The sequence below is a fragment of the Oryctolagus cuniculus genome, chromosome 14 (genome assembly GCF_964237555.1).
Source record: "Oryctolagus cuniculus chromosome 14, mOryCun1.1, whole genome shotgun sequence".
Lineage (NCBI taxonomy): Eukaryota > Metazoa > Chordata > Mammalia > Lagomorpha > Leporidae > Oryctolagus > Oryctolagus cuniculus.
The window spans coordinates 72,353,033-72,376,003 of NC_091445.1; the positions used below are offsets into that span (position 1 = coordinate 72,353,033).

General features: G+C 39.2%; 1 pseudogene; it reads right to left on the minus strand.

Annotated features, from left to right (window-relative positions):
* Positions 1-13,827: 13,827 nt before the first annotated feature.
* On the minus strand, positions 13,828-14,219 carry LOC138845155 (large ribosomal subunit protein uL14 pseudogene; annotated as a pseudogene).
* Between the last annotated feature and the right edge of the window lie 8,752 nt (positions 14,220-22,971).

Below are 22,971 nucleotides of genomic sequence, written 5' to 3' on the forward strand. Positions count from 1 at the left end.
AGTAATATGACCAAACAAAGCAAGCAAGACACCAGAGAAATTGGAACAAGAAAGCAACACATCCAAATTTCTTTTAAACATTATTTTAAAAAAATGAAGATAAATACAATGAAATAGCAATGAGTTGTCAATATCAAATAGATTGGAAAACTCTGCCTAGGAACTGCTCTTTTTAGATCCTTCCTGTGGATTTCGTTTTGCTGACTCTGGGCTCATTGTGGGCCCAGAGGGTAATGAGAACCACCCTGCTGTCCAACTCCTACTCCTGTGCTTTGTCTGTCTCTTCTTCCTGGCAACTACCAAGTTTGGGTAACAAGGCTTTTGAGGCTGAGGTTAGAGTTGCTTCTATCCCCTGGGTGTTGTGGGCATTCAAGTGAACCTGTAGATAGCAGCTCTCTTTCTTTCTGTCTAAAGCTCCAACAAATAAATAAATTATTATTAAAGAAAAAGAAAATGATTAAATTCTTATTAAGGAATAAAACCCTATGCTGTTTGCTACATGAAGAAGCCTTTCTAGTTACCTTCCTGGCCTCTGAGGAGTATTGCATTTAGAACACCTTTCTAAATGTAGCAAATATTTGATGTTCGCCATAACCCATCTGCAACCCTTGCAGCTCAGCTGTGTGATCAGTTTTGGCCAACAGTGGGCACCTGCACAAATGGACACTGGTGTGGCGAGACAAAGTCCCCAGCACAGTCTTCATAGTCTTGTTTCCTGGACACTGTGTGTTGAGAATGTGGGTTCTTAAGATAGAAACACACTGAATGTTTGAGGGCCATATACTGGATGGAAGCACCTCTGGGGAGCTCCCAGGTACAGAGAGGACTTTGAGAATGCAAATAAATTCTTATGTATTCAGCAGTAGAAATTTTGGTGTTTGTTATCACAGCCTATCTTAGCCTACCCTAACTAATACACTCTCCCAATACACTATTAGAGTGGTGCTGGGGACAACCTCTGTGTGTAATTAATATCTCCAGGGTCAGCAGAGTTATTTCAGGCATCAATCACAATTAGAACATAGAAGTCTAGAGACAGCAACTGACAGCAATCCCTGGATGAGTTTTAGACAAAAAGGAATTTGGATATTTTAGTTTTATTATAGGCAAAAATATCTTAGAGGGCAGTTTCCTGGTTATCAAGGTTCAGTTGACAACATTTTGGAAGCTTGGGATATAGTCAAAGAAACTGCAAATTTGTACCAGATTTTCAGTGCTTAAGTAGATATATTTTAAATTGTTGTTGTAAGCAAGACAGTTTTAATGCTCATTAAAACTTGTATTTCTATTTTGTTTTTCCCTAATATTCCTTAAACTGTGAAAATATCACGTAGCATGCTAGAAGTAGTCAAAAGAAGAGTTTTGACCACATTTAAGAAAGAGCTATAAAGGGGAATGACATAACCTTAGTGTCAGGGTGTGGGTGAAGGACGGTGAGGGAACACCAAAAAATTGGCACTCACACAAATTCTCCTCTTCAATGCTGACTTTCTTTTTTTAAAGATTTATTTATTTATATGAAAGTCAGAGTTACACACAGAGAGAATGAGAGGCAGAGAGGAGGAGAGAGAGAGAGAAAGAGAGAGAGAAGTCTTCCATCTGCTGGTTCACTCTCCAGTTGGCCACTATGGCTGGGGCTGTGCCGATCTGAAGCCAGGAGCCAAGAGCTTCTTCTGGATCTCCCATCTCCCATGTGGGTGCAGGGGCCCAAGGACTTGGGCTATCTTCTACTGCTTTCCTAGGCCATAGCATAGAGCTGGATTGGAAGAGGAGCAGCTGGGACTCTAACAGGGACCCATATGGGATGCCAGCACTGCAGGCGGTGGCTTTACCCACTATGCCACACGTCAGCCCCAACGCTGACTTTCAAAGTTCTAGGTGTGCACCTGGATTTTGAGACACAGATGGAATTCCCAAAGGTTGAGTTGCAGCCAAGTACTCTGTGTGGAGGATACAAAATGAGCAGAAGCAGGGGAGTGATTGCTGGGGGCTTATGGGTGAGATGCCCAGGGAAAACCTCTCTTCCAGGGCCTTCATCCTTCATTGCAGAAATGAAGAGACACCCATCAGACTCCTGACCAAGGGCCTCTGATTAACCCCGGAAGAACCACTGCAATGTCTGCTGTCCTCAGCCACTCTTCGGTTCCATAAAGCTGATTCATCAGGGAAGCTCCTCCACCATCTACTCTCTGAGCAGCCCAGTCCCTGGAATCTGCCCTCCTCGGTTTTCCACTCTTTTCACTTTCCCAATGTGATCTGAAGCACACCCATCTCTTTAGCTCCCTGCAGAAGCCTGATGGGGAGGCTTTTGGTTCCAGGAAAGGAGAGAGGTCCCCATCAAGTTATAGGTTAGGTTCAAGGGAACTCAGGATGCTCCATTCCGCATAATGGGCATGATCACAATTAAAAATAAATGACTCTGTGTGTCTCATTTACCATACTCGTTAGGAAGCTCCTGAAGAAAAGAGGGGGTAGAATTTGTTCATTCCTTTTTCTTAGCCAACTGCTTTTTAAAATGAGCAAAATTTTAGGTGTAACTAACAGTGGATAGTCAAATTAATTTCTGAAACTAGAAAATAAGGATATAGATGATTTAACAAGCTGTCTTGAAAGTGCTTAGGTAATGATTGAAAATGCACTTCATAATTTTAACACAAGTATGTCCTTTTTAATTTTGAAATCACTTTTGTAAAGGATCCAACAAGATAAGGCTTTACCAGTTTGACAAAACAGTGAATCCTATTTTTAGGTACGTTATTATATGATGCGATTAAAATAACTTGAAAATATACTGAAATGTTCTCTGATTCCTAATTCTTCAATATACATAGATACTCATAATGGGGCTCCTGTATTCAGATCAGTAGCACTGTATCATTCATTTAAATTCATAAAAAGAATTTTTAAGCAAAAAAGACAAGCTTCCTAACTATTAGTTACATACTAGCTTTTGAGATTTTAGGAAAGAGATGAGCATGGAAATGTAAAAGTGGAACAAATTCCCCTTTTTACTCTAAAAATGCACTAGGCATGCACAAGCCTCCTACTGCTCAGTACATATCTATGAACAGTGGGATAAAAATGAATACTTTAAAGATGCTCTGCAGATGAATTCTTTAGAGTTCAGCAGTATTACTCTATGTAGAAAGCAATCAGGGGGCAAAGAAAATACCCTTTCCTTTTTCAGAAAAATACAATGGATTTTGTATTTTTGAAAACCTTTTTCTAAAGTTTTTTTTTTTATTTTAAATGTCTCAAGATTTTCTTTAGACATTTGAGACCCTAAACTGACATTTTCCAGATACTCAGGGCTCTCTTTTACTTCAGAGAATGGGACTTATGATAATTACATTATTCTCCCACTATCTTTAGTTGCTGACTAAATAATTCAATACTTAGTGGTAAAATCTTTGTCAATGAATGGATTGGCAGATATTTTCCAAATGAATATACCCCAAATAATAATAATTGAAAATGGACAGTAATTATAGCCAACATTCAAGATAGTATTTAGATATCATTTAAAACATTAATGAATTCTATTTGTTTCTAAAAATGACTTGAGACAGGTAATAAGGAAAAGAAAACTATGGTCTTTAAGATGAGCAAGGTGATGGGAGGTTAGTCACATATTTTAACCTCCTCAAAGATAAGTTTTGCCATATATAAAGTGAGAAATAATAATTCACATTTCATCAGGTTTGTTCGAAGAATAATCTATTCATCAAGGTCGTAAGTGACCTTAATTTTGTCTAAGCCAGTGGTCCTCCCTTTCCCACACTTACACAGTATTTAATGGGTTTGATCACTCCTTGCTTCTTGAAATACTTTTTCCTCCATAGGTCTTGGAATACTGTGAATCCAATTTTGATTTTTCCCGCTATCTCACTGGCCACTTCTTCTCTCCATCTTCTGTTCTTGAAGGGCATATGTTCAGAGCTTCACACACCTGCTCTAGGATGGTGCTAGGCTGATAAGACTCAGGTTTCTATCACCAGCCAGTGTGTCTCAGGTTTCACAGTCGTGTGTCTAACTCCCCACATCATATCTGCATATCTGATAGACATCACAACTTTAAGATGACTAAAACAGGATGTCTGATAATTCCCTTGAGCATTTTTCAGCTCAGTAAATCATCTATCCTGTTGCTCAGAACAAAAACCCAGGAATCCTTGTTAAGTGCTCCCCCCGCCCCCTACAGATTCCATACTCCTTAAGTTCAGTAAGCTCTACCTCCAAGATAGAACTTTTACTTATGCACATCTCACCAATTCTACTGCTATAATTCCAGGTCAGCATATGTTAGCTGCTTTCCTGCACAACTAAAGTCTTCTGATGTGTTCCTTTATACCTACACTTGGTTCACTGCAGTCCATTTTCTACTTACCATGTGTAGTGGTCTTATTACAGTATTAAGTATCTTATTGGGGTGGATGTTTGATGCAGTGGCTAAGTCCCCATTTAGTATACCTGCATCCCATATCAAAGTGCTTTGGTTCAAGTCCTAGCTGCTCTGCTTCTGATCCAGTTCCCCACTAATGTACATGTTGGGAGGCAGCAGGGGTTGACCCAAGTGCTTCAGGGCCCTGCCACCCACGTGGGAGACACAAATTGAGTTTCAGTGCTCCTGACGTTGGCTTGGCCTAGCTCTGGTTGTTGTGGATGTTTGGGGTGTGGGGGATGAGCCAAGGATGGATAATTCCCTCTCTCTTCCTCTCTTCCCTTTCAAATAAAATGAAAATAGTTTAAAAATATACATCATGTTATACCTTGCATAATGTTTTTCCATCACAATTAGATATCTACCCAAACTCCTCTCTTGGCTCCTCAGCATTTGTCCTTGTTTTCCTGACAGTCATCATTGCCTGCTTTGTGTTTTCCCTTATTCTGCCTGATCAGTGTTCTGATCTTGCTCTGGCTCCCAAACATTCCAAGTTTGTTCCTTCCTGAGGGGATCTGCTACATGTTTGTAAGCTTGTTCTCAAATTCAGATTCCAGTTGCTTCTTTCTCATTCATTCAGGTACTGATTTGAAGATTGACATCCTGGAGAAGCTGCTCTAAGTACACTATGAAAAGCAACACTTTAATTGGCTCTTTACCATGTTGATCTATTTCATTTGAATAGAGCACTTATCAATTCCTGAAAATATTTATTACCATTTTTACTTATTTCCTGTTCCCCCATTCCTACCATTAAAATGTGAATTTCTTACTGTCTAAATTTAGTTTTCCTACATATAGTATAAATACAATGGCTAGCACTATGCTTAGCTCATTTTAAGGGAAGAAGAGATGGTGACTGGAGTTGTACTATTTCAGTTGAAGTTCGAACATTTATAAATTTATATGTTAGTGCAAGTGGTCTGTTAATAACTTCTGTCATTAAAAACCTTTATTTAATTTATTTGAAAGAGAGATGAAGAGAAGGAGAGAGCCAGCCAGAGAAAGAAAGAAAGAGAGAGAGAGAGAGAGAGAGAGAGAGAGAGAGAGAATCTTCCATCTCTTGGTTCATTCCCCAAATGCCCACAAAAGCTAGGGCTGGGCCAGGCCAAAGCCAGCAACCTTGAAAATCTGTCTGATTTCCCACATGGGTGCAGAGACCCAAGTACTTGAGTCATCATAGCTGTTTCCCTGGGTAACCATCAGCAGGAAGCTGGAATCAGAGCCGGGCTGGAATTTTAACCCAGTCTGATTTGGAATACAAGTATCCCAAGTGGTCGCTTAACTTCTAGGCCAAAGTCTGCTCTAATATTTCTACTATAGATTTTTTAATTAAATAAAATGCTGTTACATCTTGATCAGAGTTGCCATTCTGCAGAAATATTAGCTAATATTGACCTCATTAGAAAAATCTTGTAACTACACGGTTGTGTATTATTTATATAACTGTAGTTATCATCAATCCATATCATTGTAGAATCACAGAAATTAAAGGACTTTAGAGATCAGTCATGAGTAAAGCTGCTGCATGAAACGCCAGCATCCCATATGGATACTAGTTCATGTTCTGGCTGCTCCACTTCCGATTCTACTTACGCCTGGGAAAAGTGACTAAAAATGATCCAAGCATTTGGGCCCCTGCCAACCCACATGGGAGACCCAGAAGAAGGTCCTGGCTCCTGGTTTCAGCCTGGCCCAGTCCTAGCTTAAGTGATTATCTGTGAAGTGAATCAGGGAATAAAAGATCTCTCTCTCTTTCTTTCAAGTAAATAAATAAATCGTTTTTAAAATAAAGATTTATTTATTGGCTGGCGCCATGGCTCACTAGGCTAATCCTCTGCCTGCGGTGCCAGCACCCCGGGTTCTAGTCCCAGTTGGGGCGCCAGATTCTGTCCCGGTTGCTCCTCTTCCAGTCCAGCTCTCTGCTGTGGCCGGGAAGGCAGTGGAGGATGGCCCAAGTGCTTGGGCGCTGCACCCGCATGGGAGACCAGGAGGAAGCACCTGGCTCCTGGCTTCGGATTGGCGCAGTGTGCCAGCTGTGGCAACCATTTGGGGGGTGAACCAACGGAAGGAAGACCTTTCTCTCTGTCTGTATCTCTCTCACTGTCTAACTCTGCCTATCAAAAAAAAAAAAAAGAGATTTATTTATTTACTTGAAAGAGTTACTGAGGAGAGGCAGAGAGAGAGAGGCAGAGAAAGAAGAGAAGCAGAGAGAGAGAGAGAGAGAGAGAGGTCTTCCATCCATTGGTTCACTCCCCTACTGGCCGCAATGCCTAGAGCTGCGCGGATCTGAAGCCAGGAGCCGGGAACCAGGAGCCTCCTTCGGGTCTCCCATATGGGTGCAGGGGCTCAGTGACTTGAACCATCTTCCACTCTTTCCCAGGTAATAGCAGAGAGCTGGATAGGAAGTGGAGCAGCCTGGTCTCTAACCGGTACCTATATTGGATGCTGGCCCTTCAGGCCAGGGCATTAACCCACTGCACCACAGCGCCGGCCCTCAAGTAAATAAATCTTATAAAAAGTTTAAGTCATCTTGTTTGCCAAATTGAATTCAGGTATGTTATGTATCAAAATTTTTCTTTCTGAGTTTGACATTGAATAGATTTTTCAATGTGTTTAATTCTAAGCTTTAAATATTTACATCTATGAATCCCTTACAAAACTGTTCAGAATTTGGTTGTTCATGCACTAATAACTTCTATCTTATTTTTATACTTGTATTAATAAGTGAACCCATATATATCTACAGCAGATGGATTAAGAATTCACATATTGTATTTTATTTTTCATGTGTCATTTATTTTTAATATATTGTTTTATTTAAATGACATTTATTTATTTGAAAGGTAATGAGATAGATAGATAAATAGAGAGAGATCTTCCATCCATAAATTCATTCCTTCAATGCCAGCAACAATTTCGGCTGGTTGGGACCAGGCAGAAGCCAAGAGCCAAAAAGTTGATACAGGTCTTCCTGTTTCATGGAAACTTGAACCACATACTTGAGTCATGATCTTCTGCCTCCAAGGGTGCATGTTACCAGGAAGCATGACTGGAAGTGGAGGCAGCACTGAATCCCAGGTATTCCAGTACGGAATGCAGGTACCCTAAGTGGTGGCTTGACCTGAATCCCAGGTATTCCAGTACGGAATGCAGGTACTCTAAGTGATGGCTTGACCTGCTGTGCCACATGCCCATCATATGTCACTTTTTTAGGACTGTCATATTAAAAATTGGGGTATTCAAAGACAGAAAGATGAAAAAATCTCAAATAGGGAAAAAATACAAGGGATATAAATCCAGGGAGAGGAAAAAAAAAAAAAGAGAAAAGCTGTTTTTCTGGAGCTGCGCTTGGATTAACCATATGAGAATGAAGGATAAACAGTAATGAGCATCTGTAATGGCTCTTGGGGTGGTAGGAAAAGAAGAATGAAACCAGAATTGCTGGATCAACTGCACAGGAATTTGAAACCACAGGCTATTGTAGTCCTCTGGGATTTTAAATATTCAGGCATCTGTTAGGTAGCAGATCCAGTGAAACAAGGATCATCAAAAGAATTCCAAAATTATGTTGAGGACAAGTATATAATCCATAAAGAAGAAAATCAGTCACTGGGGAAGTTATCCTGGAAGAATGTAACTATTTAAAATAACCGTGTTACTCAGTAAGAAAAAAAAAGTATCCTAAAACTTTAACCCCTTCACTTCTTCCTATACTTACCTTGCTTAAAAAGAAGAGTAGTGGTGAGGAGGCTGGTTTGAGAAAACCAAGCTGGAATGTGTAGGAAGAAAGAAAAGTTTCTCATCAGGTGCTAACATTCAGTCCCAAATGGACAGTTACCCTCAGTTATTTTGTCGCTACGGTTAGTGGTCACAGGGTAAGTGGTTTTCTTGTTGATTATAATAAGTAATTTATTTCCCTAAATTATCATAGATAATTTCCCCAAATTGTCATAGATCGCAAGAAGCAGAAAGTGAAATAGGAAGCCAAACCTTAAATATGATAGAATACAGATCAATGTCTTAAACTGTTGAATCTTAAAATGGTATGGAATATCACATGATTATTATTGTCACCTTGGTAATATTAAGGATATCTGTTCCTTCCTTCAACAAAAAGTTACTAAACACCTAGTATGTATTTAAGTTTTAAGAGTACATTACTGCAGAAAAACAGAAAAAAATATTTGTTTCTATAGAACTTTGCTCTTTCTCATAGGTGGGGGAATGGTCTGGAATTACAAGTTTGCAAAAAGCTCCCAGATAAGATGATGCTAAGATTTTATCACATCAACCAATCTTCCCCTCTTCTCAGTTCTTAAATGGCAGGATGCTTTTTTGAGATACATTAATTTTTTTTCAATTTTATCCTTCATTTTAAAAGCTTTATACCATTATATTTAAGGTTGTATGGTTTAATAAACATCATGATGTACATGTATTAATATAACCTAAATGTGAACAAATTATGATGTTATAAAATTTATTTATTTATTTATTTTTTATTTTTTTATTTTTTGACAGGCAGAGTGGACAGTGAGAGAGAGAGACAGAGAGAAAGGTCTTCCTTTGCCGTTGGTTCACCCTCCAATGGCCGCCACGGCCGGCGCGATGCGGCCGGCGCACCGCGCTGATCCAATGGCAGGAGCCAGGAGCCAGGTACTTATCCTGGTCTCCCATGGGGTACAGGGCCCAAGCACCTGGGCCATCCTCCACTGCACTCCCTGGCCACAGCAGAGAGCTGGCCTGGAAGAGGAGTAACCGGGACAGAATCCGGCGCCCCGACCGGGACTAGAACCCGGTGTGCCGGCGCCGCAAGGCGGAGGATTAGCCTAGTGAGCCGCGGCGCCGGCCGATGTTATAAAATTTTTATTTATTTTTATTTTATGTGGAAAGCAGAGAGAGGGAGAGAGAGAGAGAGAGAGAGAGAGAGAGAGATCTCCCATCCACAGTTCACTCCTCATCCATTAGTCCCCTCCCTGACATGTGCCAGGCCCAAGCCAGGAGCCTGGAGCTCCATACAGTTTTCCCATATAGATGTCAGGAGCCCAGTATTGAGGCATCACCAGCTGTGTCCCAGGGTACATGTTAGCTGGGAGATAGAAACTGAGTAGAGCCAGGACTCTAACGTAGGTACTCCTAAATGGCATCTTAACAATTGTTAAACAGCCATAGGGATGCTGGTTGGCGTTCTGGCTGCTCCACTTCTGATACAGTTGATAGCCCAAGAAAAGTAGCTAAAGATGATCCAAGCATTTGTCATTATGCTTAGCACTTTCTTCCAATTGATGAACCAACAATAAACATGTGAAATGTTATGTGATTGATAAAACTGGGAAACAATTGGAAAAAATAAATATGTGACTATTTTTTATTTGCTTGCTTGTGGGTTCATGAAATCCCTGAAACTTAGTATCTTGTACCACTGGTAGGTCTATGAAAGCAAGAAAGTCCTTGGGGTACATAACGAATGTGCTTTGGTAAAGGATCACAGTGAAGGCTCTAATTAGTGATGGGCCCGCTTTTACAAACTGTGTCATGGATCAAGGTTTAAACTTGCTCTACTGGTAGGGCTGATGTGAACACACATCAAGTCTTTCCCTTCTCTGTTTTTATATATCCCCTTTGTCTGCTTGACCTACTTAATTTTCCCATCTATAGTGCCACTTGCAAAGTTTATCACCAGATTAGAGAAATAAATTGGAAGTCAAAATATGGCTTGTGTGCACTGTTGATTTACCCATAGATGACACAATTTACAGCCTTTTTAAAAAATTATAGCCTTAGTGTTATTGGTATTTAAAAAAATTCTCTTGGCTATACTCATTTTTCACCACCGACTGCTATTGTGCATAGTTGAGCCTTATTTTAGGCTCTTTGGTTTCCCTCTCCCCAGTTGGTACCTTTACATCCTGGTCATTTTATTGCTCACTGACAGCTCTATTAGCTGTTCTTCAAATTAATCAATTTTGATAGTTGGCCGATTTAGTTTGGTGTGGGGAGGAAGTTTAAAACATTTGCTGACATAGGTTTGGGGGCCTATCTATAATTTTGACATTGGGACCTTGCAGCAAGCTTAGCCCAGGTAAAACACATTAAAGCTCTAACCCTTCTGAAAATTCCCAGGGCTTATTTTAATGGGTTAGGCATAGTCTCACTGTATAGCTCTGATGGAGCCTTCATATTTACTTTTACAGCTCACCTCTTTAAGAGAGAACATTCACAATGGAAAACAGCAGCAAGGGTTAGAAGACTTTAAAAAGGAAGCTGTTAGTGCAGCAGTAAAATTTGGCCAGGTAAATTTTTTCTCTTTCTCATTAGGTTTCAATCTTCTTTAGTATTACGACTTATCCAAAACAGACGAGCATTGAATCCGAGCTTTCAGTTTTTAAAAAATTATGACATTTGTCTAAGCTCTATTTTAACTTTAATAACTACACTCTGGGCTTGAACCTCAATAATTTTTTATTAACATTTTCAGAATAAGAACTTGAGGAGTAAATGCTTGAGCTAGGTAATTAGTTAGGTTTTCTAATTATTCATTGAACTTGATATTGTTTGACTCTCTTTAATGGCTCATCAGTATAGACACATGAGCTCTTATATTTATGTATTTTTCTTTGAAAAACTTTTTATTATGAAACTTTCCAAACATAACCAAAAGTAGAAAGTAAAATAAATTACCATTTATCTCTCACCTGGCTTAAACAACCATCAACATTTTGCCATGTATGTTCATGTGTAAACAAAAATGATTAGTAGATATTAACAGGAAGACTCATCATATGCTTCTAAAAACACTGGTAAGATTCTTAGTCTGTAAAAAACTATGATTTTTTGTGAATTTCATTTTTAAGTTATATATGAATTATAGAATACTAGCCAGATATGTAAAATAAATTTTTTATAGTTATTACTTAAAATGTTGGTAGGATATGAAGTTTTGGTTTCCGCTCAGCTGTTTGCTTCTCTATTCCTGCTTCAAAGCCAGCATTGTCAGAAGGGAGACAAGTTGGCAACTTGCCTAAATATCAGTAGGCACACATCATCTCTTCTGGACTTATATTCTTAAATACCACCTTAAAAATCTGTAGGTAATTAGTGTTGCAATACTGAAAATATTAATTAAGAAAAGAGCTAATAATTACTATGCTTGAAATGAAAAGTGATATAATTAGACTTAAACTGTGAGGTTTGTATTCAAAATTGGTTAAGACCTTCAATGAATAACTTGGCAAAAAGAAATTTCTAAATTCTTTTACTAAGTCTTTCTTAGTTGATAGAAATAGAAACAAGTCCATATATTTGTTTATGTACAGATTCTCATGTTTAATTCCATCTCATTTTAAATATCCATAGACAAGATCCTTCATTTACAGTAACAGGATTTAGCAGTTAGTCAGATAGTCATCACAAATAGCAGAGAAATTTGATTATGTTCCTAAAAAGCTATGTATTTAGGTACACATTTTTTTTTTGCTTAAATTTTGGACATTTTCTACAAGTCTACTTCAAGTTTTTCCAAAATCATTATTTCTGTACGTTGCATAATGCTTTCAGTTGTCATTCCCTCAAAACAAAAAATCCTGAAATGATGCATTAGAAAAAGGCAGAAGAAACTTTCTTTCTGAAGCTGAATGATGCTAGTTTGAAGAGTCTGGCTCTGCTGACATATTTAGTGAGGGCGGAGGAACTTGGACTGCTGACACTACCCTTGTTTTTGTGGATGGTGATAACCCTGTGAAATACATCACTTGTTCTTTCTACAGAGAACTTAACTGGATCAAGCAGCCCCTTTTGCTTAAACCTATGAGGTCACTATTATTACTTCATTTTTTATTCCTACATAATCCAGGTTGAACTTTTCTGCTTTTCCCATCATCAGCTATTATTCTGAAATATAGAAATAACTCAATAGATCTTTTATGAAATACATCTTCTTCCATTCATCCCTAAATATGCAGGTGATGAAACATAAAAAAATAAAAAGTAAAAAAGTTCCTGGACAATGGATCCACCAAATCTAAATCAAGGTGAATCAAGTAGCTTTTCTCAAGGTAAATAGTCTTCTGGACAAAAAAGACAAAGGTAATGCTAGTGGGACAAAATAGGGGAAACCATGGGAAACAATCACTGAACTAGTGAAAGGATGCCAGAGATTAATGCCACCAACTCAAAAAAATCATTTTATAAATAGTGAATTTCAACATCTTTAACATCTTTTGAAAATAGTAAAGACTATGTGCTCTGAAATTTGATGTGGATATGAATTGCAACACTACCACCTGCTAACAATCATGTATTAGCTGTTGCTTCCATCTGTGACATGGATTGGATAATTTGTCCTGTGAAGGGCCATACAGTAAATATTTCAGGCCTTCTGCAACTCTTAATCTGCTGTTGTAGAGTAAAAGCAGCTGCAGACAATAAGTAAAAGAATGAACGAGCTATGTTGTGATTAAATTTTATTTTATTTATGGATACTGAAAATTGAGTTTTATATAATATTTATATGTCACAAATATTCTTTTGAAAATTCCCCACTGTTTAAAATTAAAAACTGGTCTTAGCTTTCAGACTAAACAAGAAAAAGACATTAGGCTGGATTTGACCTTAGGACCATAATTTTCTGAACTGGATTTGAAGCAGTGGTTTTCAAGGAACACCAGTATGGCCTGGGAACTTGTTCAAAATGAAAATTATTTTCAAAAAATGTTTATTTGTTTGAAAGGTAGAGTGACACACACACATGATAGAGAGAGAGAGAGAGAGAGAGAGAGAGAGGGAGAGAGGAAGAGAAAGAGAGAGAAAGGAAGAAGGAAGGAAAAGAGAAAGAGATATCTTCCATCAGCTGGTTCATTCCTTGAATATCCACAATAGTCAGGACTGGTTCAGGCCAAAGCCAGGAACCTAGCAATTTGTCTTGGTTTCCCACATGGGTGGCAAGGACACAAGTACTTGAGCCACCACATGCTGCCTCCGCCTAATGTTTCACATTAGCAAGAAACTGAATGAGGAGTGGAGCCAGGATTCAAAACTATGTACTCTGATATGGAATGCTGCTGTCCCAGGCACTGGGTTTACCTGCTGTGCCATAACATCTGCTTCCCAAAAATGCAATCTTTTGCTTTACCTTAAGTTTATTGAAGATTCAGGAATGCTGGGATGGGGTACAACAAGTGTTTCAAAAAGCTGTCCAGGTGAATCTGATGCATGTTAAAGACTGAGAATCATCCATCAATAGACTTGATGTTTACCACCTCGGCTGTGCTAAACACTTGTTGGATATTATAACAAAAGTTGATTTAATCTCTTTTTTTAAAGAAACTTGGAGCAAATATACTTTTAAATGGGTTATTATTATTATTTACAAACATATTGGAGAATCATCCATGCTCCCTGCATTGAATACAACCCCGGGGCCACAAGTCTGAGCATTCCTTTAAAACTGGTCCAGCCTTATTGTTTACTATGACTCCTGCATTATCTTCAAAATAAAGAAACACACTATCTTCATGGTATGACTTTGGTTGTCAAGTTACCACTGCTGATGTACCTTGTTTCTGAGCTGTGGTTTGCCTTCCTTGACTGTGACCATCACCATGTTACCCATACCAGTGGTGGGAAGTCTGTTCAACCATCCTTTGTTCCCTTTTATAGAGATGATATACAGATTTCTGGCTCCTGTGTGGTAAACACTTGATCACTGCACCTACAAAAGACCCAGGGAAATCCGGAATTTCATACCAGAGGACCCCCCACATCCTCACTTCGACATCTTGCACATCAGAAAGGCACAGAAAGCTTCGCTTCTTTTTAAAAAGATGACTGACAGGGCAGAATAGCCTTTTGCAAAATGTCCATAACCAAACAAATGTTAAGACCGGATAGTTCTGATCTTCTTTAACTAGATCTGAAAAAGCATGAGGATTAAGAAAATCAACTCTCTCAACAGCATGACAGAGAATAATTTTCTTGGCAGATAGAATCCTTTATTGCTAGTACTTCCTTTGGCCTGTTAGTAATTAGAAAATGATAGGAGCTGAATTTTTATTATCATAAATTTTGTAACAGAAAAAGTATTTGCCAAAAAAGAGAAAAATATAAGTTTAAGTTTGTAGAACAAAAGCACCTATTACACAGCAATTCTTGTTTTTTCTCTTCTCCATGAACATTGGAGCACATGGAGTATACCTGGCCATGGGTTAACTGAATCCCTTGGGTTAGTAGAGCAGCTGCAGACTGGCCCATCCTCTGTCTGATTCAGGTAAAATTATCATGAAGATGGTAAAGGCAAATTTAATATTAACTTTAAAGATAACTCATTAATACTGAATGTAAAAGTTCCTAAATAATTACAGATGAACATAAAAGATAATAAGGTTAAGGGATTACATTTTTCCATGACCATGGACTTCATACATAGCAATACATAACTAACACAATAGAAGATGAGAGGTAGATCCTATCTTTTGCACAATCATTCAATAAATTAAATGAAAGTTTAAAGTTTCTGCTATGTTTTGCTGGACAGCTGTGACTGTACAGGTTTATCAAATTTTTCATACAAAACATTCTGAATTTTAATTTTGCTCATATGTGTGCATGTTTTGTTGCAGATCATCACGACATTTTTTGAGTAATAGCTGGCCTTGCAATGTCCTCATCATGATCAGTGAATGTGCAAAAAGCAGATGAAATCCTTCTGTATACTCAAATTGCTTGGGCAAGTCCTTCATATTACAAATGTTTTGCTAGAAGTTTTTCTATTTTAGCAAAGACTGTATAATATTAGGCTTATTGAATATATTCAAACTAGTTTCCATTTCTGTGACAATCTTTGTGTATGAAGCCAATTATTTGTTTTCAGCTTCTTAGTTTGTCATTTTTAGCCAGGATTTGCAAGAAAAGCAGCAATGTGGGGAGCAACTGGGAGCAACTTGGACTAGACTAAGTTACTGGAATTAAGACTTATTCTATGCATCTGCTTTCCCACAATATGGCGCTGAGAAGGGAGTAACAACTTCTATGCAGCTGCCTCTCGCCAGCTTGAGTGAAGACCTGCAGGAGCTGATCTTGCTCCTGATTGGAGGAGAGCAGCGTACTCGGCGTGTGGGTAGCAGACTTGGGATTGGTGGAAGAGGACTATAAAGGAGGAGAGAGACAACATGCACCAGGAACATCTGAGGGAACACCTGTGCAGCCCCCGAGAGAGCCGGCCGGCGGTGTGCCGCTCCCCCGCGGAAGTGGGGAAAGTGGCTAGGGGGAACCGCCCTTCCACGGAGGTGGAAGGGTCGGTAGCCAACCCGGGAAGAACCAGCAGCAAACCCGGGGAGGGCCGAGCAGACAAAAGAACAGCACAGGGTCCTGTGTCTTTCCTCCACGAAGACGGGGAGCGACACAGCAATGATTTTTTTTTTGCAGCATATTGGCAGCTATTTTTCACACACAGAATATTAAAATTTTATTTTTCTATCTTATGCAATATTTGAAGCTTTAGGATATTCCTTTATTGACTAAACATTAGTGATATCTACAAACATAATCCAAATGGAAATTTCTAAAAAAACATTGTTAAGTCTTGCTTGGTTCAAAGTATGCATTAAATAATAATAAGCCATCACACAGTTCAATGTTAGATTTGGCTTCAGATATAATCCACATGGCCATTCTTAAGTTTAATATTTAAATCATATGCTCTGAACTCTACTGTGGGAGGCCTAGAATCCTCTTTGTGAAGTTTTTCTTGTGCTCTTGTGCTTCCAATCAAGGGGATGTGTGCTGTTGCCTGAACATGGTTATGGCTAGTAGTTCTGAGGGTGCTTTCTGTGCTTGCTCAGTATGGGGTGCTACCCCCTTCTTTCCCATTTATAGACAATCACAAAAGGAGGTTAATAGAAGTGGCAGCCTTTAACCATAGATAGGTGAGTTGTAGAAAGTAATAACAGTTCAGAAAACACTTCCACTTTTATGTCAGCTGAAGATATCAATGGCAGTAATTTGGCAGCTGCACTCCAGAAGGGGTTTTTCATGGTTGTGTGCCCATCTAAGCGCCAGCTTACAACGATGTGCCAGGGACCTTTTGCTTTGTTTCCTCAAATTTCCTGGCAACTCCCCTTCCTCCTCATTCCCAGGCTGCCTGCTGTAAAGTCAAATTCTTCCCACTTTATTATGCAGAGTAACAGTGTAGCTTTGTTTTTATCCCATATTGTTCTGAACCAGCCCAGGGATCTGGTCTTCCTCAATCAAAGGAAATATAACATTAAGACATTTTTCTTAAAAAAAAAAAAAAGAACCATCTCTTCAGGAATGACTTATATCACGGCTCTGGAAATCTTTTGCTTCCAGTAGCAATTGCTCCTTTCCCAAAGTTTATGGATATTTCTGGTCATGCAAAGCATCGTATCCTCTCTTAGGTAGATTATTTTTATCTACCTCAATACATTCTCCACCCTGAAGCCAGATGATCTTTATAAAGGGATTATCTGTCATGCTATTCTGCTGGTTAAAGTCTTAGTAGTATCTCAGCACTCTCAAGATGACCTCTTAAATTCATAACAAATCCTACACAACATCCTGACCCAATCCCTAACACATGCCTTGTACCTCCCCAGCCTTGGGTTGAATAACTCCTTTCTTGCTGTCTTCACCCCGGAGAATGGCTTTTCCTTTCCTGGATCAGAACATGTGTAGTCCCTGTGCCAGCATTGTTTTCTCTGCTTGGAATCCTCTCCTCCTTTAGCCATGTCTTCCTTACCCTTTAGATCACAGCCTAAATGCTTCTTGTCTCCTTTGTGTCTCTGCACTCTGTGCTTGTTTCTCAATAGCACTTCCCTAGAAGAATTTGTCAGTTGCTGTGGCAGGGTTGCCAAAGATTGTGTTCCCACTATTGAATACTTCTGTAACTCGATTCCTCTTTTCTCTTCTGTTATCTAAATAGAAAATTAAGGGGTGGAAATGCCTGCCCTGCACTGACTGATCCAGGGTGACTTGCCACATTGCTTCAATCCATCAGCCACTCTCATCTCCCTGCTGCTGCTTGCTGCTGTTCTCCATCTCTTTGGATTCCACTAACACACTCCCAAGATTTTACTATGTTTTCTAAGTTCTTGTGTAGCTGCTTAATCATTTAGCTTTTTCTCTCACCTCCCTCCTCTTATCCTCAAAATCTCTCTGCTTACCACACTCAATTCCCTCACCCCCCATATCTTCTCACTGGTCATATCTTTTTCATCCATGAGCCCTCACATATGTTGTCCTACAATCAAAAAGGAGCAATATATTCCTAGCCTGCTAAGTTCTCTCTTGCCTAAGTCTACCTAAGTCCTACATATCTTTCAAGCCTTATCTTGCATTTCAATTCCTCTAAGAGCCTGACCTCATTCTTGATCTTTCTGACCCCTAGCCAAGGTAGACCGCTTCATCGTCCTCAAAGATGGCCCTATCCTACTCCCTGATGATATGGGACTGGTCAGGGAGATAAGTTTAGGTTTATTAGCTAGAGGCCACACTCCCTTATCCCCATGTATTCTCACCTGTAACTAGCCAACTGTCAATCGGACTATGTAACCACTCCCCTTTTGGAAGTGAGTAAGAGGCCTGGAGAGCACTGGTCTCTCTCTCCCTCTCTTGCCTGCCCTGCTCTCACTTGTGTGCACTCTTGCCTGCATTCTCCATCTAAGGGTATGGAGCTCTCCATTTACCTTCTTGGCCCACTCTCCCTTAATAAAGCCCTCATGTTCCTGTGTATTCTCACTTTCTAAATAAATCCTAAACCTTGTTATGCTACATGTCTTGTTTGAGCTGGTGCTTAGAATTCTCTAAGCACATGGCAAGAACCTGAAATATTAAATTTTGGCTTAATTTAATCCATAACACAGGAACCTAGGAATAAGTTAGATTACATGGTAAGGGCAAATTAATTTTGCAGGTGGAATAATGGTTTTAATTGGATGACACTGAGTTGGAGAAACTATCCTAACCTAGTTATGTGGTCCCAATATAATCACAAGTATCCTGATAGGTGAAAGAGGGAGGCAGGAGAGTCAGCATCAGAGAGAAAGAGCATACTGCTCCTTTCTGGTTTGGAAGAGGGGAAGGGGCCTCAAGCCAAGGTGTGCTCACAGCCTCTAGAAGCTGGAAAGCGCAAGGAGATGTGTTGTCCTCTAGAGCCTCAGGAAGGGATGCAGCCTTGTAGACACCTTAATTTTAGCACAACCCATTCCAGACTTCTTCCCCAAAACTGTGGTACAAGAAGTTTGTACTGTTTCTAGCCACCAAGTTTCAACAATTTTTAAAGCAGCAGAAATGAATACTTGGAGTGTTCTTCCTAGGGACTTGAATATTCCATACTACTCTATCATGGCCTTGATTATCTTCTTTTATAATTGTCTATCTGTGTGTCTGGCTTTTTGAATTGAGTCTAAAGCCCATAGGATAGAATAAGGACTGTCTTTTTAATTGTGGTACAAAGGAACTTCAAAACGTTCATGGAAAATAGAGTTGAAAGATTTATTTTTTAAACAAAATAGACACACCATTGGCCCAACTAACCAAAAAAAGGACAGAAAAGATCCAAATTGATAAAATTAGAGGTGAAAAGGAAATTAACAACAGACATTGAAAGGGAGAGAATCCTCCCAAATTCCTTCTATGAAGCCAGCATCACCTTAATTATTAAATCTGAAAAAGATACAACAGAGAAAGAGAGCTATAGACCAATTTCCCCGATGAACATAGATGCAAAAATCTTCAACAAAATTCTAGCCAGTTGAATCCAACAACACAATAGAAAGATCATTCACTCAGATCAAGTGGAATTTATCCCTGGGATGCAGGGATGGTTCAACATTTGCAAATCAATCATCACATTAACAAACTGAAGAACAAAAATCATTAGATTCTCTTAATAAATGTAGAGGGGCCAGCACTGTGGCACAGTATGTTAAAGTCCTGGCCTGAAGCACCTGTATCTCACGTGGGCACTGGAAAAAGTCCTGGCTGCTCCTCTTCCAATCCAGCTCCCTGCTATGGCTTGAGAAAGCAGTAAAAGATGGCCCAAGTCCTTGGGGCCCTGCACTCATGTGGGAGACCCAGAAGAAGCTCCTGGCTCCTGGCTTCAGATTGGTGCAGCACTGGCCATTGTAGCCATCTGGGGAGTAAACCAGAGGATGGAAGTCCTCTCTCCCTGTCTCTACCTCTCTCTAACTCTGTCTTCCAAATAAATAAAATAAATCTTTTTTAAAAATAGATGCAGATAAAACATTTGATAAAATACTACACCCTTTCATTATGAAAACTTAAAGCGAATTGAGTATAGAAGGAATATTCTACACAATGAAGGTAATTTATGACAAATCCACTGCCAATGTCCTATTGAATAGGCAAAGTTAGAAGTATTCCCACTGGGATCCGGAACCAGACAAGGATGCCCACTCTCACCACTGCTATTCAATATAGTCCTGGAAGCTTTACCCAGAGCCATTAGACAAGAAAAATAATTAAAAGGGATACAAATTGAGATAGAGGAAGTCAAACTTTCTATTCACAGATAACATGATTCTATAAACAGGGAAAAAGACTCCACTAAGAGACTACAGGAACTCATAGAAGAATTTGGTGAAGTTGCAGGATGTAAATCAATACACAACAATCAATAGCCTTTGTATTCACAGACAATACCAAGGCTGAGAAAAACTCCCAAGATCAATCCCATTCACAATAGCTACCAAAAAATCAAATACCTTGGAATAAATTTAACCAAGGATGTCAAAGAACTACAAAGCATTAAAGAAAGAAATAGAAGAATATACAAAAAATGGAAAAAATCTTCCATGATCATGGATTACAAGAATCAGTATCATCAAAATGTCAATACTACTGGAAGCAACCTACAGATTCAATGTGATACCACTCAAAGGACTAAGAACATTCTCAGATATAGAAAAAGTGATACTGAAATTCATATGGAAACACAGGAGACCCTGAATAGCTAAAACAATCTTATACAACACAGCAAAGCTGGAAGCTTCACAATACCAGGTTTCAAGACATACTACAGGGCAGTCCTAATCAAAACAGCCTGTTACTGGTACAAAAACAGATAGATGTATGGAACAGAAAAGAAATGCCAGAAATTGAGTTAAGCATGTACAACCAATTCTTCTTCAACAAAGGAGCTAAAATCAATCCCTGGAGAAATGACAGTCTGTTCAACAAATGGTGCTGGGAAAACTGGGTCTTCACATGCAGAAGAATGAAGCAAGACCTATATCTTACACTGTACACAAAAATCCACTCAAATTGTATTGAAGACCTAAATCTATGACCTGATACCATCAAATTATTAGAGAATATTGGGGAAACCCTGCAAGACATTGGGATAGGCAAAGAGCTCTTGGAAAAGATCCCAGGGGCACAAACAATCAAAGCCAAAATCAACAAATTGGATGACATCAAATTGAGAAGCTTCTGTACTGCAAAAGAAACACTCAGCAGAGTGAATAGGCAACTGACAGAATGGGAGAAAATATTTGCAAAGTATACAACTGATAAAGGATTGATAATCAGAATATATAAAGAGATCAAGAAACTCAACAACAACAAAACAACCCCGTTAAGAAATGGATAAAGGACCTAAAAAGAACTTTTGAAAAGAAATCCAAATGACCAACAGACACATGAAAAAATGTTCAGACTCACTAGCTGTCAGGGAAATGCAAATAAAAACCATAATGAGGTTCCACCTCACCCCTTTTAGTATGGTTTTCATATAGAAATCAACAAATGGCTGGCGCCATGGCTCAATAGGCTAATCCTCTGCTTTGCGGTGCCAGCACACCGGGTTCTAGTCCCGGTTGGGGTGCCGGATTTTGTCCCGGTTGCTCCTCTTCCAGGCCAGCTCTTTGCTGTGGCCCGGGAGTGCAGTGGAGGATGGCCCAAGTGCTTGGGACCTGCACCCGCATCGGAGACCAGGAGAAGCACCTGGCTCCTGTCTTCAGATCAGTGCGATGCACCGGCTGCAGTGCGCCGGCCACGGCGGCCATTGGAGGGTGAACCAGCAGCAAAAAGGAAGACCTTTCTGTCTTTCTCTTACTGTCCACTCTGCCTGTCAAAAAAAAAAAAAAAAAAAAAAGAAATCAGCAAATAACAAATGCTGGCAAGGATGAAGGTACCCTAACCCACTCTTGGTGGGAATGCAACCTGGTAAAGTCACTATGGTTAACAGTATGGAGATACCTCAGAAATCTAAATCTAAATATAGACCTACCATGACCTAGCTATCCCACTCCTGGGAATCTCCCCAAAGTAAATGAAATCAGATTATGAAAAAGCTATCTGTATCTCCATGATTATTGCATCTCAATTTACAATAGCTAAGACATGGAATCAACCCAAATGCCCATCAACTGAAGACTGGATAAAAAACTTATGGGATATGAACACCATGGAATATGCAGCAGTAAAAAAAAATGAAATCCAGACATTTGCAACAAAATGGATGAAACTAGAAAACATCATACATAGTGAAATAAACCAGTCCCAAAGGGACAAATATCATGTGTTCTCCCTGACTTGTGATAACTAATAGAACACATAAAAGGCAATCTGTGAAAGTGAAACTGACACTTTGAGACGTAATCATTTTGAACAGCTCTTGTCTTGACTGTTGAGGAACAGTTTGCCTTTTTTTTTTAAAAAATCTTTTCTTTCTCTTTTTTCTTCTTTTTCTTACTATCTGTTGAAGTGTTACCCAAACTAGAGATAATACTATGTGTATAAAGTTAATCAAAAATAGATCTTAGTAAAAAACAACAGTGGAAATAAGGGAGGGAAGTAGAAGGGGGATGGGAGAGCATGAATGGGCACTGTGAGAAGAACCACCATGTTCCTAAAGATGTAAATGTGAAACATATGAAGTTTGCAACTACAAAACTGTGTATCTCTTCAAACATTCAAATGGACCTACTTCTAAGAGTGCAGTTTAAAATCTTACTATGGGACCTCAAACACTCTTAAGCTGGATGGGAAAAAATAGCATTTTGAATGTTAGAGTTAGCATGGGGATAGGATTTATCATTTAATCCATAGGATTAAATGATAAAATGATCATATATATAGGATTAAGTATTAAAATGGTCATATATATAGGACTAAATGTTTGAAAATAATAATAGATAGAATCAAAAAAGAGTGAATGCTTCAACATGAGAAGCACCATACAGCACTCATAGAATGACAATCACTTCAAATAGCACTCTGACTTCAGAATCAGCCCTTACATAATTTTGGTCTGTTTGAAAAACCCATGAAAGCACACCAGGCATGGGAAGCTAAAATACTGTGACAAAAAGTGTCCCACATGAAGAACTTCTGTGGGTGAGACTCCAACAGAAAGAAGTGGTAATCAAAGGATATACTTTACTCTGAAGGGAGGAGAGAACTTCGAGTTTGCCCATGGCCTTGTCTGAATATGGAAGGAGTCAGTGGATTCAAAACGCTTTCACAGCCTAGGCAGCTCATATCAAGAG